Source organism: Sus scrofa, chromosome 9, assembly GCF_054392235.1.
Source record: "Sus scrofa isolate SSC_HxYL_T2T_F1_AM1 chromosome 9, Sscrofa_HxYL_maternal_Yorkshire_Landrace_v2.0, whole genome shotgun sequence".
NCBI lineage: Eukaryota > Metazoa > Chordata > Mammalia > Artiodactyla > Suidae > Sus > Sus scrofa.
Window position 1 is genome coordinate 27,042,112 of NC_139391.1, and position 7,017 is coordinate 27,049,128.

Consider the following 7,017-nt stretch of genomic DNA (forward strand, 5'->3'; position numbering starts at 1 on the left):
AGGTGGCCTCACCTGCTCTTCGGCTTCCAGAGGCATCTGTGCACCCCGCTGGCCCCATGCTCGCACCAACACATGCTCTTGATTCCAAGGAGAAAGTGAGTCGTGCAGATCACTGGAGCTTGCTGTGCACCTGCCCTGCCCCTCTGGATAAATAAGGAAAGAGGAAACTCAGGGACGTGAGCCTGGGAGGCAGTGGCCGCTTGGATCACATCTAAGTGTCCTCTTCCGGCGTTCCTGAGTTCAGGCCTCCTGGTGACCACTGTCACTCATGAATTAACCCACATAGCCTCGGCCTCGAGTCTGGGCTGGAGTCAGACGCATCTCTGTGCCCTACGATGGATGTGGCAGATGTTGCTGCCTTGCTTGTGACTTGGGGTCATAGGAAAAGTGGGGGCTGTGGCAGGAATCACATGGTACACTGGTGACATTCAGGTGGGAACCTCCAGGGCTGAAGCAGAAGGACGGAATAAATGCCGGAGTCCCTGAGCCAAGGGCTCTCCCAAGGGGACAATGACCTGGGAACACCATTGGGGAGGGTGTTCTCCAGTCACGCCCGTGAGTGGAAGCCTCTCTGCCCTTGGCCCTGGCATGGGAAGAGCTTCCTAAATGTAAGAGAGGGGAGAGCGAGGGGCACCCCTCTAGGCCCCTGGTGACGGCTGGTGTGGTTTGCACACATTTCTGCCTTCAGTTCTCACAACAACCTGGTCATCCCCATTTTAAAGACAAGGAAACTGAGGCTCAAACAGCCTTTGGACAAATAACATGGGAAAGATGGCAGAGCGGGGTTTGAACATGGGTCTGTTGGACAAGGAGTCTGTGCGCTTGCAGTGAAAAGTGCAGAGGGGTTGGGAGCTTGGCTTCTCACCTGTCCTGCCTTCTACCCAAAGGGATGCCTCTCTTTGGGGGCCTCAGATCTCTGCCTGCATGCAGCGTAAAGGCAGCTCCCCGGCCTCTTCCCCGGCGGGTCTGCTCTGGGAAGGCAGCTGGAGGACCCACATGACATAACATGGGAAAGATGGCAGAGCAGGACCCTTCCGAGCTGGCATCAGAGCAGGACCCTTCCGAGCTGGCATCCACCTCTGCCATCACCCTGCCCAGACCCTGTGCTGGCCGCTGGCATGAGGTGCCCCCCAGCTCTGGCCTCTGGCCTGGATCCCGGGCCGGGCCCTCTGCCCCACGGGGGGTTGGTTGTCTTTTAGATTGTCTGGGATCTTCGTAATCAGGAGTCAGGTCCCAAATGAGAAATAAATCAGGTGCTCTGAAATCCCTTTCTTAAAATATACAAAGTTCAGTGATGACGAGATAAAAGGGGCTTTTTGCCTTTAAAGACTGTTGCCACTTTCCTGTTTCTGTAGCCTTTTATCAAGTGTGGGCTTGGCTCCGACACCCTTCCTGTACCTGCCTGGTTCCTGGCAGACAGGCATCCTCTCTGGACTAATCTGGCTCCCTCAAAATGCTCCCTGGACAGAGCCCAGGAGGAGACCCCCCACCTCTGGTGTGGGTGTCTATCAAAGAGGGACTCGGCTGTGAATATAGAGCATAGAGGACTCACAGTCGCTGGGTAATTTGGAGTAAAATAATGTGACCTTTGTTCTGGTGTTGGAAAGGTAACACTTAACTTGACATCGGATTGGTTTCAGCCATCTGGCTGTTTGTGGGAGAGAAGACCTACCTGCTACTGAGCTGGCTCTGGAACATGACTTCACCTTAATAGCCTCTGAGGTGGGTGACACGCCATCACCCCTACAAGCCCAGTAGAAGGGCAGTGCGTGCTGTGGCTCAGGTCCTCATCCTTCTCTTCTGTACTGTATTGTCACCTCTGATTAGTTGGGTTTGGTTGTTTTTTGTTCTGTTGTTATTGTTGTCTTTATGCCACTGGTTTATGGAAGTTCTCAGCGATTGAACCCACACCACAGCAGGGACCCAAGCCACAGCAGTGATCATGCCGGATCCTTAACCACTAGGCCACCAGGGAACTTCTGGATCTTTTTTGTTTGTTTGTTTTTTAACAGTTCTAGAGAGAATTGGTAGGCAAATGGCTAATTGAAAAAAAACATTTTTGAGGCTCTTTTCAGAAAGTGGTTTCTAGTGGAAGGCCAGACAGGCTGGATCCATGCCTCTGTCTCTTGGTAAAATAAGGACTTCATTTAGAGCTTCAGCCTCAGGCTGCCTCCTGTCACAGTGAGCCACATACGGGAGCATCTGTCCCCAGCTCATTCATCTGGGAGAGCACCCTGTCCTGTATCCACAGTAGATGCTCATTAAAATTTGAACTGAACGTGAATTCTTCCAAGCTGTTGCTTACATGTGTTCAGTGACTGTTTTCAGGGAGACTAGAGGAGGAAACTAGAATAAAATCATAGTTAAAAATGATGCAAGTAGAAGTTCCCACTGTGGTCACAGCTCCAGTTCAGATTTTTTTTTTTTGTCTTTTGTCTTTTCTAGGGCCGCACCCGCAGCATATGGAGGTTCCCAGGCTAGGGGTCCAATCGGAGCTGTAGCCGCTGGCCTACGCCAGAGCCACAGCAAGGTCAGATCCGAGCTGTGTCTGCAACCTACACCACAGCTCACGGCAGCGCCGGATCCTCAACCCACTGAGCGAGGCCAGGGATCGAACCCACAACCTCATGGTTCCTAGTCAGATTCGTTAACCACTGAGCCACGAGGGGAACTCCTCCAGCTCAGATTTGATCCCTGGCCTGGGAACTTTCATATGCTTCAGATGTGACCAAGAGAAGAAAAAAAAAAACGATGCAAGTATACAGTATGTCATAAAAACAATCCCATGCTCTGAAATGGACAGGATAGAAGCCACTCCCTCCTCTAAATGGGAAGGTGGAGTGAACAGCCGAAGCGGCAGGAGGCAGGAGCCAAGATGATGCTTCCCAGCAGAGGTGACTGAGCCGATGGGCCAGCGAGCAGAGTTCTCCACCAACATATGTATCTCTGTCTTATTATCTTTGTTGGCTGCGTAGTGCTCCTTCGTGTGGAAGAGGGGAGTTGATTGGAATCCATGCTCCGTTGCTGCCCCCGCCCAGCTTTTCCCCAGCCTTTCTCCAGCAGTTAAAGGAGAGCTAAGAGCTAAGAAAGGGGCCCAAACTTGCAATATGTGTCAGGCTTGGCCCTACACTGTCCCCCAGTTCCTCCAGGGCATCATCACTTTTCCATTTGCCTGTCCAAGCCCCCGTTGGTGATTCATGTCACGATGACATTGGGATCCCAAAAACTTGACAGTGCTATGGCCCCAGCTGATGGCTCGGGCCCAACCTGGCCCGGCCTGCCCTGTTTCGATCCAGAAAACCTGCCAGCTCTCCCCGACAGGCTTGTTTTCCATCCCATATCGCAGCCTTTGGCCCAGCGAAGCACACATGTTCCTGGTGTAATCCAGCACCAGGCCAGCCCAGTCTTTGTCCAGTGGTGATGGTGACACGATCCTTTCCCCAATCCCTGGCTCTGGCTTTGTGCAGAGTGTCTATCAGATTTTGACAAACAGTTTGCTTTCGGAGTAGCCTGTCAACAGAAGCCCAGCTCACGATTCACTTAGCAGGTTTCTACTGAAAATGAATCATGGGCCCTGCACACTTCAGATCCTGGGGGGGCGCGGGGAGATTTCTCTGGCGACTCCTGCCCTGAGGGAGGCGGAGGGGAGACTGAGGCGAGCTGACCGACTCCCTCCCGTGTGCCAGCCGTTTTCCACCAGTCACTGCACTGGGTCCTCAGGACAGCAAGTACGGGGGGATTCTTCAGCAAATGACCCAAAGTCCACCCTATCCAAGTAAGTGTTGGGGTGGCACCTGAGCCCAAGCCAGACCTTCCCACCGTATCATGCAGCCTCCGCATTGAAGTCTGAGGTCACAGGTACAGGAATGAATGTGCTCTTTGCTCATCTTTGTTGGGGAAGGTACACCAGGTCCCTGGACCCATCTCTTAAGACCCCACCACCCACGGCAAGCAGAAAACATGTGGCTGATTGCGCCCTGCCCCAAGCTGCTGTCCCCAGTGGCGGGGGGGGGGGACGGGGACACAGATGTTCTGCCAACGTGGTAGTCTCACAGTCGGGACACAGGAACAGAGACCAGACTGAATCTTTCCCCCCTTCTGCCTTCTCTAGTAAGCGTCCACAGCCATCAGCAGGGCCCTTCAGCTGTCCTGTCCCAGCCTTTCCAGAAAAGCCACTGAGAGGGGCTCCCCAAAGGAGCCAGGGGAGATCCCTGCCCTTCTCTCTCTCGATGGTCTATGTACTTTCTCGATCTCATTTCTCCTGGGAGGCAGGCAATATCCATTCCCCTTTACTTATTTATTTAGTCTTTTTAGGGCCACACCCACAGCATATGGAGGTTCCTGGGCTAGGGGTTGAATCAGAGCTGCAGATGCCGGCCTACACCACAGCCACAGTAACTCAGGAACTGAGTAGCATCTGTGACCTACACCACAGCTCATGACAACACCAGATCCTTAAGCCACTGAGTGGGGCCAGGGATCAAACCTACATCCTCATGAATACTAATCGGGTTTGTTAATTGCTGAGTCACAATGGGAACTCCCTATTTATTTTTTTTAATTTGTTAAATTAGGGGTTTCCCGCGGTGGTGCAAAAGAATCTGTGGCATCTCTGGAGCTCTGGGACGCAGGTTCAATCCCCAGCCTGGCACAGTGCATTAAGGATCCGGTGTTGCTGCAGCTGTGGCATAGGTTGCAGCTGCAGCTCAGATCTGATCCCTGGCTAGGGAGCGCCATATGCCTAGGGGCAGCCATAAAAAGAAAAAAGAAAAAAAAAATCATTGAATTAGCTGTCAGTAGTTTCTGTCTTGCAAAATAAAAATTTCTTTCCCGCTTCTTCCCTCTGTCACATCATCGCTCCCCCTTCCCAGGGAATTCACAAATTCAGTCTCGGGCACATGCCACAGAGGTGCAGACATGCACAACTGATGCCATACTTCAGTAATACACAGATGTCATAAAGGGAAAACGCAGAGCCAGTCACTTCCCCAGTCACCTGTGCCTCTCATATCTGAAGGGGAGTCCATGGCTTTTGGGCTCTGGTGACAAACACCACTGCCTACATGTGTTCCCTGGACAGTAACACTGGGCATTCACGGCTGATAAGTGTGAAATCTTCACCTAGTAACATCCCCACCTTATGCAAAATGCGTTTCTTCAAGAACCTAATTATATCTTTCATCGCTATTTAGTTATATGCTATGAATGCTGCTTAGGGCTGGCTACAGGATTCCTTGTTACCAGCTGGGAAAACGAGAACTGAGAACTGGGGCTTCTTCCCAAGGTCGTGGTGAAATGCCAGCGGAGCCAGATGCAAGCTGGGCACCCCCTCCCCTGCAGCCCTTTGAGTGCTTTTTGGGCAGAGCGAGCCATCTGTGCTGATGCCGGGTGGGCACTGGGTCTTTTCAGAGCCCGGTGCCCTCTCCTGCCTGGGATCAGTAAATGGAGAAGGGAGGGGTGGTGTGCCCCTGTCAGGCAGTCACCTGAGGAGAGCTTCATGTCCAACTCGAATGCTAAAGAGCCAAGAGATTTCACAAGGCCCCATTCCAGATGGAGAGGTTGGGATTTCTCCCAGGGTCAGAGCCAGGAGGGTGGGGCTTAGGAGAGCGAGGTCACAGCAGGCAACGCTTGAGGACGCCTCCTTTGTCAGCCTCTAAACCTATGACCTAAAACCTCTGAGCACGGCTGAGAGAATGACCACGCAGCAGGACAGCAGATGAAAACAGAGCGGGGTGGGTGGGTGGGGGGCTCTCTTTGCATTTGAGATACAGAATTGGGGAGATAAAGCCCATCACAGTCTGGTGGGGACCACATAGAGCAGGTGGTTCTTCAGGATTCTCAGCATGTGGAGAATGTCCAGAGCCTCACTAATAACTCAGAAACATGCTTAAAGGAACACATGCGTGTTAGCTCAACATACCCTTTCTGTGTTAGATGAAAGATGTGGAGACAAAGAAGAGGCTGCACCTGCCCTCTGTGCCCTGCCCTCCAAGCTCAGAGTCTGGGTGCAAAGACCAGAAGGGACCACAATAGCACAAAAGTAAATGTCAAACTCGTGGGTGGGACAGGTCGCTCTGTTGGTCTAAAGGAGCAGGGAAATAGAAAGGCAGGCGACAGGTGAGTTGCACGTGGATGAGTGAGAAAAGGAGACAGGGCTGGGGTCCGAGGGCAGAAGAGATGGTGGCACAGAGCCAGGGCATGCACAGGACACCTGGGCTCTGGTCTGCAGGGCAGGTGGAAATAAGGCTGGGTGGCCGTGCCCTGAGCTGCTGTGCCAAAGACTCCAGCCTTCGTCCTGTGGCCATCAATGTTGGGAGCTGGCAAAGGAATATTTAATCAGGACTGGAATTGGATGGAAGATATTTTATAGGAAGATAACTAAGGGCTGCACTGAGTCCACACTGTGAGGAAGGGACAATAATGACACTGGGTGTTTCTGTTTTCTGCGGCCAGGTCTCAATTACTCCCACACACAGGGCAGACACCAACCATTTATTTTGCGCAAAACTTTGCAATTTGGGCAGGGCTTGGAGGGGGGGTGGGGGTAGTTCATCTCTGCTTGGCTCAGCTGGGGGCGCTCAAAAGCATGGGGGCTACAGGAGTGGGGAGTCCTGGCACATTTCCCTCTGTGGTGGCTCCCAGGGGCTCTCCAGTGGTGGTAGCTCGGGGTGTCAAAGGCACATGGAGGGAGAGAAGGAGAGCAAGTGAGCCATGTGTTGTTTTGTGCAGAAGACCAGGAAGCGAGTTGCTTCACTTGCCTTGTTGGGGTAGAAGTGGTGTGGGTGTCAATCTGTCCGGCCAGAGGCAAGGGATAAACCAACCAATGAGGTGGGGCTGAGGTGGGGGTGGGAGGGAGGCGTTTGCAGACCCCGTGCAGCTTCACAGACATTGGAAAGTACAGAGAGCTGGCCCCAAACCCAGGGGTGTGGCCAATGCATTGAGTCAGGGCTCACAGCTGTGCCCCAGGAGGGCAGGGGGGCCTGGATTTAGGATAAATGGGTCAAGAATGCATAACAA